General features: G+C 29.8%; 1 protein-coding gene across 1 annotated transcript in view; it reads right to left on the minus strand.

Moving 5' to 3' along the window:
- LOC114121549 (probable G-protein coupled receptor Mth-like 1) overlaps window positions 1-14,060 on the minus strand; it is a 35,221-nt gene that overhangs the window by 8,803 nt on the left and 12,358 nt on the right. The gene's annotated exons all lie outside the window — the stretch shown is intronic.

Raw genomic sequence — 14,060 nt, forward strand, 5'->3', positions numbered from 1 at the left:
TAGTAATGGATATGAAAATGATAATTTAAAGTAAGTGGATGGACTCGTTATAGTTAATAATTATTCAGTTAAGGGGTTTTTAACAAATTGTAATAGGTGTGTACTATATGCAAATACTGTAAGCTACATAAAATAAATAATTAATATGCATTCATTTCAAAGTCTGAAGGATACGTGTTATAAAATAATAAAAATTAATGGTATACAAGACAACATTGAACATTTTTTTTTTTTTTAATTTAAGTGATATGAATTATCCATTTTTATACTTAGGTATATCGTTGATTTAAAAAAAAAAATTATACCGAAGTAATATACCTACAGATTTATGAGTTCAAGGCAAACACTAAAAAAGATTTGTATTTTAACTTGTTTTAGAAGTTTATAATTTCATATATCCTAAAAGCATTATTAATATTGAACCATTTTGCGTAAAAAACCACCGAGGAATGATTAATACACAATTTAGAACTTATTTTAAAGGATCGTTCGGTGTTATTGCTATAGATATCGTCCAAATTGTATGTGATGTAAATATATCAACCCTATTATAACTCTATAACTGCAGATTGTTATTGGTCATTGGCAATGTTATATTTAATCACACAAACATAAGACCATAACAATATTTAAGAAATACCGTCTTATTTTGTTTAGTCATTGCCGTCACGAGAAATAAAAGTTAGTACCCGAAATTTGAAATCAAGTTAATTTGTTTATATATTATAAAACCAATTATTGTTATTGATGTTATTATATACTATATATATACATGAAAATTTAACAATTAATCCGCGTCAAATAAGTATTATGAACATAATTTTAGAACTCGCTATATTTTATAAACGAAAATTAGTTTTCTATCGGTGTTAAGAAAGGTATATCAAGAACAGAACTCGTCGGGAGAATTATATAATCAATCACTTGTTTTATACTACCGACACGATGAATGTAAACATACCTATATATCATAACACATACGATATACGTATTGTTTCTGTTGTATATATTACCCGGTTGGAATGCAGTATCCGTTATGCATGGCCGATCATAATAGTATACGAAACACACAAACTTAAGAAAGGCCACGGAAAAAGCAATATGATAATAGTCTACGGCGTTCAAACTTTTTATAAACACAAGAATAAGACGGTATTTTTATTGTCTTTATATCTGTGCTAATTGACGAAAGTAGGTTTTCTGTTTTCATACGTAGGATTCTCCAGGGGAAAAGCCGGAAGCCAACCAGTTGTGTGTGCACGTATATATATAGATGTATTCGCATTGCTGCGATAATATGAAACTCGGTCAGCTATAATTGAAAAACAATAACTGTTGTCACGATAATTCATCATTTTTACTTTTTGCAAAAGAGGTGCGAACAAAACAATTGAAGTCACTATATTATACTGCGTATGAAATATGTATCTATATATACCTACAATAATTATTTCATATGAATTTCTATAGGGAAATATTATTATCATAGAATATACGTATGCGCAAGTTCTGTTACACGCATATAAGCGGTCTATAAAAATGTAACTCTTAATGAATAGTCAAGTAGAACGACACTAAGGCTCATTTGCGATTATATTAACAAGTTCTATTTAAAAAAAAAATTCAAGGGCGGACTCATTATTTATGAAATTTTCCTTGAATTTATGTACATAACATGTAAGTAGACACCTATGTTCTATTAATTTACAACATCGTTTGTAGGACATGTGTATTATGTACAATAATTTTAACTTAACTTTAAACAAATTTTGTTATGAAAGGAATTATGCGAAATTGAGCAAAACGACTAGTAGTAAACAAACGATATTATATAAAATAATTCTGTAAACAAGAATATTTCATTTTAAATTTGTTGTTTTATTAAAACTTATTATACCTATAAATTACATCGTTTTCCATATTATTATTCTTGTAATTAATTATCCAGATTCATTTTACTTGAAAATTATGAATCAATTAAAATATGTTTTGTGGAAATAATAAATATCCATAAAAATTGAAATATTTGTAATATACGCACGAATTCGATATAATCGTTAGTTACAGCATTTCAGTATATTGAATTAAATAGGGTTAATATGACAATGTTATGACACGTGTGTGTTTTTTATACAATATTGTTCAATTTTTCACTTTGTTTGAGATTATAAGTATATTTTAGACGTGTTATAATGAAAAACCAACTTCTTAAACTTAACCAGCTAAACTTTAATTCATAATTGTACCTATCTCAAAATGCTGTATTCCACAGAACATATACTAATAAAAATAGTAATGAGAAAAATAATTTAAATAATCGGTGTTTTTTTAATTCTAAACATTTTTTAGCTGGAGGCTGTACTTAGTACACATCACAATATTTATATATTTAAAACAGGTTTTAGCATACATATGAGTATTTATATCATAATATCTGAATAATCATTGTCGAACAAAACTTAGGCTGCACTTCCACAGCCTTTCAAATTTGAAGAAAGATAAGAATAATAAAATCATATAAATCCAATACACGAAAATTGAATTCTGAAAGTCTTACGTTAATAAATACAATACATAATATTAGAAGTATTGGAATAAAACCGTTTGAAAAGAAAAAAAAATCGATAGCCGATGATTAAAATGTAAGTAATAGATATTATACCTAAGTCATGTATTGCAAGGAAAGTGGTATTTAATTAATTCCGATCCGCTATGCACGTCGTATAACCTCGTAGGTATCTATACGTCTGCGATTTTTACGGTGATAAAAAACCGGCTTCATTAACGAAAACGTGCTAGTATCGGAAACAATAGTGTACGCATATAATTATATAAAAAAATAAGACTGATAATAATACAGTGCCAGCATTATACACTATATAGGTACAATACGACTGTTTAGATATTAAACGCCACGCACAACGCGACTTGCATACACATATTGGTACTGACATGTAAACATGTACAACGCATAGTAAAATAATATTATGTTTGGAAGAATTCAATAAGGTCAGAACAACGTCAAATCATAATATCATTTATTTGCTAACAAAATAAATACTCGTGTACACATAAATATCGGTATATTATGTAGGTATATGAGATTAAACAAAAAAAAAAAATTAAAAAAAAAATTTTAGTAAATTGGCAGGGTAATAAGGGAAGGTAAAAATAAGCAAAGTTTAAAGTAAGGGTTTTAATTTTTAATTTGAATTTCTAACTCTACTAAAGATTTATAAGAGGAGGATTGGTCTCTATATAACTTGACTATTTTAATTAGTGTGTTTCAATCCTTACTATTTGACCCCAAAAATCAGCCCTGTATTTTCTAAAGAGTAGGTAACATTCAATTATGTATATTTTATCTAAATATATAATTGTTTTTATTTAATGACATCACATCATAATATTCATAATATTATTATAAAAATCTATACGAATCATCGCATACACCGCTGCCTATATTAACAGTAAGTATGACAATGATTGAATGATAGTAAACATTTTGTTATTAACGCCGATGATATTATAATTCATGATGGATATTCGGAAAACATTTCAAGAGCGTACGAATATCTAAAGAATCATCGTCTTATTTCATCTACATTATTATGCATATTTAATTGTATAAATATCTAGTATCTCGCTCTTTAGACTGTCCAATTGAATGACTTATTTTCTGTAGTTATTAATGTAATAGAAACATATTATTGATTAAATACATTGAATTTTTATATAACTTTCGAAAAAGACGTGCTGTGATTAAATATATGATATATACTATATAGAGTTAAAATACTATAGTTTTCTTATCAGGGTTCATGTCGTGGAGTACCTACGTATTACAAAGAATTTATTTACTGGTATTATTTGTATAACGGTTATTTATACCCAATATTTATTGTGAAAATTATAACTGCAAAATACGAATTTTTCACGCTACTAACAATTTATGAAGGTCTCCCAAACAAAAAATACGGTCGTATAATAATATTGTCAATTTATAACAGTATGTACTGCGCAATCAAGAATATCCACCCCCTTACAGTAAGTATCTGGTATAATAATATTCGTGCAAAAATGTTTCGGTTAAATACTTCGATTGGATTTCATTTATATACACATATGTACAGGCCCAAACTACCCACATAATAAAATGCACGTGTGTGGGCAAATCCGAATTGCCCCCCATTGTGGGACAACCAAGGATAACCGTGGGCTTTAATAATCTGCTGTTAACGGGCGTTTCTGCATGACGGAGGATAATAATATTGAAAATGTACAATTTATATACAATTCCAAAAGGTACCTACTATCGCTCACAAAAGTAGCGTTTCGAATTGATCGCGTTGCATAACAATATAATTTATAATGGCCGTTATAACTAGTTGTAGTATAATATAGTAAGTATATATAGTATATACGCCACCCCGTTAGCAATGTGAAGAGAAAGATAAATCGAGAAAATTTCATCTGTCAGATATGCACCCAAAAAAATATGTAACGAAGTACAATAATATTATTATTATTCGATATATTTTACATACTAATACATATTTAGCGCAATGTGTTGATAACTCAAAATATTTTTAATTGACGAAATACTAGATGCGTATTACAATGGTATAATAACATATTAAATTAATGTTGTGTTGACTGACTCACCGACTGACTGATAGAAACAAAACAATATGTTTCTGAGAAACGATAGATAGGTACTAAGAAACTCTATTATGCAGACTCCCGTCAAGTGCACAATCGTTTTTTAAGTCAACTGCAGTAAGAAAGTACGATTATTGGTACATAACAGCTAGCTAGTGATTCGGGACAAAAGAAAAATGTATATAATAATGTTTATTTACAATTATCTGAAAGCATTATCACTAGCAAATTGCAATTCAAGTGAAACTGTAAAATATACAATAATTCGATAATTCTCAGCGGTTTTAACAAATTTAGATAAGTCGAATATTGTAATGAGAATAATGAAATGTTGACATTTTCGGTTTAATATTACATACGGTTGTAATCCGACACCTCTTTAAATTATTTACTGCAATATTATATCGCATTGGTTAGATTTGGTTTTTTGATGCATAAGTATTAAGCCGAGGTTTTCGGCTTAAAATATTACACCCGTGATGAATTGCATCTCTCACCATAATAAAATCATGCGCAGAAGAGGAAAAATAAATCCGTTTGTTATATTATTTTTATTATTATTCCTACAAATCCCACGCGCGAGTCCAAATGCATTAAACAAATGATGACACAGTCCACAGAGTTGACTAATGACATACGCATTTATTCTTCAAAAAACTAGAAAACTCCCGGTCGACTTTTTAATTCCTAGCGCAGTTACGTTTTATATCAAACGCGCAATAGTGAACCGACCGGTACACGGCAATATGTCATCGGATATCGTCGTCATCGCCTGCTGCAACAATTCACGGACATTCCGTCGTATTCATGTCGTTCTCTTCGTCTCCATAATAATACCTTTCCTCGTTTCAAGATTTTTTTTACTCTTTCAAACACGCGACTTGTACCGCACAGCCTATACTCACGATATCCGGTATCTAATAATTTCAGAAAAACGTCTTCTGTATATTATATACTCTGCGATCGACACACGATCAAACTTATTTTATTATTATACAGAGTGATTCACTAAACATGCTAACCACCGTTTTTTCAATTAACAATGAATTTATTCAAATTGTGACAGTTGGAATATTTTGTACTTTAAAGAGTATCCTGTGGGAATACAAACTTCTATTTTTCAATAAAAACATTCTTTCTACTGTAAACACTAAACAGTGATACCTAAACAATTTAAATTTTGAACGAGTCATTTTTCATTTACTGTAATGTTTATTCTAATAACAATAATAATAATGATAAAACTTAGACATAGTTTTACAAATTATAAATTATTATATTAGTATAGGTACTCAAAGTTAAATAATTCAAAAATTACTCGTTTGAATTTTGACTTTAATACGCTAAAATTTGCCGAGAAACTATCCACAAATTATTTTACAGAAGAAAAAGAAAGTTGTCGTTTATAAAACTGAAATTTTTATCTTGGCAGGGTGCCCTACGCTTCATAAGACGTATAATACATACAATTTCAAGAGTTTTAAAACAGGGTAGTACCTATATGTTTAAGAACTATAAAAAAAAAAAAAACAGATTTTCAATAATTGAATTATTCAAAAAAGGGGGGTGAGCGCGCTTGGTGAATCATCCTGTATATAAAATACAAAAGACGGGGGAACGAGTACAATATTATATATCCGAGTCTCCTCATTAGGGCACGCAGCGTGGCGTACGTACTACGTACGACGCATTGCGACACGTGTGCGTAGCAACACGTCGTCTTATCGGTTAACTGGTTTCCATTGTCGGTTGTGAACCGTCGTTGACACTTATTTATATATATATATACAGTGCTTCATACACATATTAACCCTCTCTGGTTAACGACGTGGACGTGCAACTGTCGAAATCGCAATGGAAAAACGACATAAACCTATTATTCCATCTGTGATAAGCAAGAGCGCCTAAGTAAAAGCATATAATATAATCTGAAACGTAGAGGATTTCGAAAACGTTTGCTAATGTTTTCTTGATGCGAATTAATTAATGTGTACACACAATGTAAAGGAAAAAAGTTTTATGTATAGGTTACAATATGTGTTAAGAACTAAATATTTTATACACCTTTTACTACCATTCAGCGCGTACTGTTAACGTAGGTTAGATAAATCAAGTTATACCTTTCAAAATTTATTTCCCTTCCAATTTAACGTAAGTACCTATAAACGTCTAAGATTTCGAGCTGAACAACCGTTTATGACTTTGCTACAAACGCACGGGTAATACATATTACCTATGTGAAACGTAATTACTAATTTTTGTTCAATGTCATATCAACCGAAATACCAAAAAATAGACTAATCTAATGTTGTATAGTGTTTTGAGATACAAACAAATTGCTACAGATCTTTTAAGGTACTTCAGTTCAGCAACATGCATACACGTGAGCACAGATTTAATGTACCCATATTATATATATAAATATATATGTATGTATTAAATTTACGGCCTGTGGTTCGACTGAATGTCTGAATGTATGTGGTAATGGTGGTGGTGTTTTGGTTGTTTAATTTTTTATGGATTATTTCCTGTGAAACCATAATTAACTTCTAAGTTAACTTTTTACGGCCACGGTCACAATAAAACGTTTTATTTTTATGCAAAGCTTATTTGGTCGGGTAGTATCTGCGGAACATCGTGTTTCAAAATATACCTAACAAGTATATGATGTAGGTACAAATATATTACACATAAAATTTTTGAATACTCCAGGATGTATGCATTCAATGAACACGCAGCAACATTATGCCACATGTGGTATATAAATTACATTATGACGTATGATATTATAATTTTTATTACATTTCGTTTGTCCGTCACCATGACTATATAGTAATCTAATTAATAATTATTATCATAATTACTGTTGATTTTTATTCTAAATTCTTTTAAATGTTGCTTAATACACATACGTGTCTGTAGTTCGGTCGTTCAGTGTATTTTAATCGTAGTACATCAATATTACATATATTTACATGTATAGATGAAGACTGTAGTAATGGACTCTGATAGTCGAGGTGAGCGTTTATTTTCTCAGTATTACGCCGTTGATGCCTAATATTTGCACATTTTTCAGATGAATAATCGCCGAGAGATCTCGCGAGTGATAATCTCAATATTTATATACATAATCTGGATCAAGCCTCCTGAGCTGTCCGCTTCCACTTCTAAAGGTGGCAAGTCGATGCTGTTGAACCTTTGTGGCCGTTCTCGGTTTATCATACCCTTGATAGTGTGGACTGCAGGGTGTAAGAGTCAGAATGAAGTTGCCGCCAGTCTGAGGTACATGTTCAATTATTTTAGAATAACTACTAGTACATCTGAAGAGGAACTTGAAGAGGATCTCGATGATGATGACGAAAACCTAATCCAAATATCAATAACTGAAATTGCGATTTTAGTTTTATTTATAATATTATGAGTCCTTATAACACACATTTGTGAATCTTGTTTGAGAACATAAAAATTTGAAGCGTATCCAAAACAAAAAATAATTGAAAACCTTTATCGAAAATCCACTGATATCAGTGGCATGTGCGTTAGGTAAGCGGGCACAGCCCAGCCAAAAACGAAGAAATAAAAAGATAAGTTAAATAAATTAAATGACAATGCTACTATTACATATTAAAATTACTATTATTTTTTTTGTATGAATATTCAATTTAAAACAATTTATCTGGTTTTTTCATGAGAAATTAAATTTTTTTTAATATAGGATTTCTTGCATTACTTTATTTTATTATTGACTATCAAAATGTATGATATTATAAACAAAGATCAATCGGCCAACGGTATTTATTTATTGTAGTATATACAATAACATTTAAAAATATAAAGGTAACTTATACTATAATAACGCCATAGACCGTATTATTATAATATACCACCTGTAAACTATAAAATAACCCACGCATTGAATGATTTCAAGTATATGTTCAACAACTGATCCACTTTTTTGGAAAAAAATTGTTTAAATATCATTACATAAAATATTATTCTTAGAATCGCGACCGCATTGTATACACTAATTGTAGCGTCTACAGTGTTATAATACTATATTATGTTAATGATCACGCGTAAAATATACAGGTTCAACTGTGATCGTGGTTTGAGGTCGAAAACCTCTGCATCAGCTGGTGGTTTCGCGAATTGTTTTTTTTTTTTTAAATCATACAAGACATTATTACATTTATTTTATTCGTTTCGTACATTATACGTAAGCGCATGTATTTGTAATACAATTTGCCCCAAATAATTATTACCAAGTTATCGATTTAATAAAGTTTAAACTTTAAAGTACAATTTTGATATGAACGGACGATTTATGCGAAATAATATACTATATTGCTCAAGTGTAGCTAACTCAATGTTACCATACAATAATAGGGTATATATAAGACAATTAGGTACATTACAAACACATTAAAAAAAAAAATAATAATAATAAATCAAAAAAACATTTTAAATTAAGTAATTTCTCAAATTTTATATAAAAATTAAAAACTCATTATTGAACACTTAAAAAAAAACTCCAGTGAACATTCTTATTAAAATATGTTTTTAATTGATTTAATTATTTACAATAATGGAAAGAGATAAAACCAATCTATTAATTACTGTATACTACTTATAAGTCATTTATAATGCCGTAACTTTGAAAAATAATTTTTAATAGTGCCTATTTTTTATTTAAAATTAAATAGTATAGTATAATAAATACAAAACAAAACGAAAATAACTAGAAGAATTCAAAAAGTTATAACTTCTTAGTTCTTATACGTTATATCTATACTGAAGAATGATTCATTGAGTATATTCATTCTTTTATCATTTAAGAATGCACTTATTAGAATTTAAGTTTTTGGAATTGTTAATATCACCTAAAGACCATATTATCATGTTCAAATACTTAGATTAGTTAGATTTTTTCACATTATTTAAGGACAATCTGTGGTGGTATAATTAGTATATATCTACACGCAGGTAAGGGCAGGCACATGATAGAACATATTGTATTGTTTTTTAAATTCAAAACACCAGCACAGTGATTGAAATAAAAACAGAGTAAAAGCGTGGAAAAAGAAAAGAAAAATCGAATGTATCCTACCGATGTACTCGAATTAAACAAAATATCGCTGCAACACAAGTGAATTCACGTGTAAGTGCAAATTTAATTATTGTGAGATTTTCATTATTTTTTTTTCTTCTTGGCTTCCGATTGCGGTATTCTAACATGGCTATACCAAGGGCATAATATACGCGTAGGCACGTTTTTTTAGCTACGGTTTCAACGGTGTCAGCGTTTGTCGGTAGTGGGTGGTCGCCGAAAACGAAGAGAAAAATCGTCGCACACACCACGCACACTACACAATAACAACAATAATAATAATATTATAGTCGCGGTCGTCGGCGTCAACCGCAACAGTCGCGTGGGCATCGGGAAAACAATAGCGCGCGGAGCCCCCGTGGTACACGAATTACGCGGTCGGCGACAAATTGCACCTCTTTCCGCCAGAATAATACATTATTGTCCCCATCGTCGTGGTAATATTTCATAGAATAAATAATAAATATATTTATAATTGTTATATTGTTTCGTCGACACAGTTTTTCGTGATATATTGTATTATTGTGTACATATAGGTATAGATATTTAAAAGTGGCCCAGGAAAACGTTGCGACTTAGTATAAATAGTACCTGCAAATGTACCTTAGATTTCATTAGATAAAAATCAAAAATTCCTTACAATCATTATAATCCTGTGACTATCATTAAACTTTACGAGTATATATATAAGTAAATGTTTATGTATACGAATTCATAACAGAATACTATTCTTATACTCATCGATACCAAACTAACGACAATACCTTTTTTACAATTATTACTTTCCGTAACTTAATTTGGTTGTTAGTTTATCAGAGAATGCTACATACGAATAAGTGTATTTTTAATGCTCATTAAATATTTAATTCACGTGTTTGCGTATGTCTACGGGACAAGGATTTCTAAAATTGTTTTCCACTAGGGCCTCAACATTATGATTGCTGTACTGGCGTCTGGCACATCGAATCTAGTTATGTGGGTAGTCCGCCGATGAGGAGAATAAGAAAAAATGACGAAAATATTACCATGATGATGTGTATAGTGTATTCAATATTGTCATAACTCATATAGGATAAAATAGATAGTTTAAAACATTACTTGATTTATTTTAACTCGACGCAGGTAATAAGGAAAAATCGAAAAACTCTAAGTAAACAAATCGATATCAGTTTGCCGAATACTGTACCTAATTTATTAAAAATCATGTAGTCCGCAGACTACAGGAGGTCGTCTGACGATTTTTCAAAGAAAGATTATATAATATATATATATATATATATATATAATCCTATCATCTATTTTAGTATATTTATTATACATCTCTATTGCCCACGATTTATACCCCGTTGTTTACCGGAAACCAACTATATAGGAAGAAGAATTGTACAATAAACAATAACATTGTGAAAACGTATAACATTTGCGAGGGCGCAGCGTTAACTAGTCGAGTGGTAGCAATGTATATACAACACACACAGTGCGTAAATAATATTATTATCGTATAAAAATCTCCGGGTAATAATATATATATATATATAAATGTATTTTGCCGCAGAGATGATTTTCTAAAAATATTACGCGGACATAATAATATCTTATAATATATAAAGGAGCAGTGGTTTGCATTATACAGTGCGTGTTTTGGCAGGAAACAAAGTCCGGGCAAATTTTCAAGCTTCTCATAAATCGCCGAATCGTCATCCGAACGAATAATAAAATATTATGATAACATTAGCGCCAGTTTTTTATGATACATCGTACATATGTATGTAAGATATGTATATAATATAAACATTAAATAGTATTATACGTTATATAATAATTATATATACACACATATTTACACCATGGCCAATGGTTGACGATGCTGTTGTGTGGTACTGTGGTACATAGTAGTATATATATATATATATACATAAAATACTTAGAGATGTCAGACTGTGCACCGTCTTGGTGACGGCGTGAAGAACAAAATGTGTTTAAAAATAACGGACGCTCTCGTTTGACCGCAGCCACAGGATTCGTATACTATATACGCGCGGTCATTATATCATATAATATGTATATATATATCATAAAATAATATAAACTCAAGCCTGCGAGCGTACAATAATAATAATTGATCGAGTGAGCGCGTTCATCGAGCAACGTTTTGTTTTTGTCGTGAAAATCGAGTTTTTTCGTTGTGGTATGTTAATCAAAATATTATCGTTAACACGTCTCGATTTCCGTATAAATTTTATAACGATTAAACAAAGAATTTACTCGAAAAACCAATACAGTCCGGAGAACTACGTAATGATATGCCCATCGGCCATCTTCAGTTTTGTACTTGTATTTTGTGTGTAAAATATGTAACTATAATATTATCATGATTATGCGAAAGTAAAGTTTAATTTTTTTTTTTTATTTTGCTCTACTGCATATTATACAAAGTTGTGAAATCGATATCGATCTGAATAACAATATCGTTACCGTAGTTGAAAATTCTGAAAATTCCGTCCTATTTTATTCGTAGGAACGTCGTTTATCTGCGCTGTAGCGATGTTATATTATAGTATGTGCAGCGAGCGAGCGGATAATGATCCGTCCAAAACCGCAAATAGAAATTCGGCAAGAAACACGACGGCGCGGCGGTTTCGTTTGCCGCAGCACAAACTCACGCGAGTTCCGTGCACGGAATCAGTCAATTCTTTTATTTATAGGTAACCTACAATATTGAATATACAGCGGATTACACTCCAATCGCACCGATTGATGGCAAACGTACATTATTTTAAGTTTACGGTTCGGTTATCGGGATTCGATCGCACGGTCGTGATGATAATAATGTAACATCGCTGTCGCCATTAAACACGAGTATTTTTTATAACAGAAAATTAACAGCGTCGTGACATTTTTAGTATTATTATATTTTACTTCGAATCCCAGAGAAAAGAATTTCGGAGTACTAAAATCTATTACCGCCGTGTGTCTGCGCGCGTATAAACGTGTGACGAATACAAAACTGACGAGTTATCACAATTATCCAAGCATCAAGCATGACTCGATACATTATTAAATTTATAATATTATATATTTTTACAACTGTGTGCGTTTGTTTGTATATCAGATAGTTAAACCAATTTAGTGACATTCAAATATTATTGCTTATCGAAGTGCTTAAACAGAATCTGTCACGGACGACAAATTCAGTATAACTGTTATTGAAAATATGCCACATTTTAATGTTCTCGAGTTCTTGCTTACATAAAACATCTTATCAAACAATGGAGAATGATGATGAATTTATATAAAAAAAAACCAAATTAGAGTTGTATTCACGAGCGTGAATGGTATAATATGTATGATGTATCGATGTCATTGTGTATGGTTAATAAGATACATGACTCTAAAACGATCAAAGACAATTAATTTCTTGTAAGCATACTATTTGTTATTGTTTAAGAAATACAAAAAGACGATAAACAAAACATATTATGAACAAATATTACACAATCGACATTTCAGAAATGTCAAAAAAATTAAAATGTTCATAGTATACCTATTAAATACTTTTAAAATAAAATCTGATAAATTTAATTACTTGCCTATACTTATTACTTATCATTTAGTATTTTAGACTGTAGTCTTAAGTCAGTTATATACATTTTAATAGTCCATAGATTATATTTTAATAACAATATTTGTTTAAAATAAAATATTATTTTATCTGTTCAAAAACTATTTAAATATACGAATTACAATGAATTCGTCAGTCAACGTAAATGTATCAGACAGTAAAATATTTTAATAGATATGATAGATTCTAATTTATATACTAATACGATTCCAAACAATTAAGTTAGTAAATATAGTAATGGATACACATTACCCATTATGACATTTGATCTTATGGTTTAAATAATATTTTATTCTTATAACTTACACTAAGTAGCTACGGTACACACTGGCAGTTCTGTGATATATAGGTCACAGCTTTGAATGATTCAATGACTCATTTCATAAAAAACCCATAGACGAATTTTTATACCTAATTGTAAATGGTAGTTGATTAATGATTTATACACTATTTATATATTTATTTTATTTCTATATTATTATTTTTTTATACACACACCATTACGGCATGAACGGATAATAATTTAGAACTATTAGATTTTGTGATTAGCATTAACTAAAATAAATAGCATTTGATCTACGATTTTTCAGTAATAATTAAAATTCCAAATACATTTTTTTGTTTTCTGAGAAATCGATGTTAAACTACTTATTATTTCACAATAGTTAA

This window comes from Aphis gossypii, chromosome 3 (assembly GCF_020184175.1).
Source record: "Aphis gossypii isolate Hap1 chromosome 3, ASM2018417v2, whole genome shotgun sequence".
NCBI classification, from domain to species: Eukaryota; Metazoa; Arthropoda; class Insecta; order Hemiptera; family Aphididae; genus Aphis; species Aphis gossypii.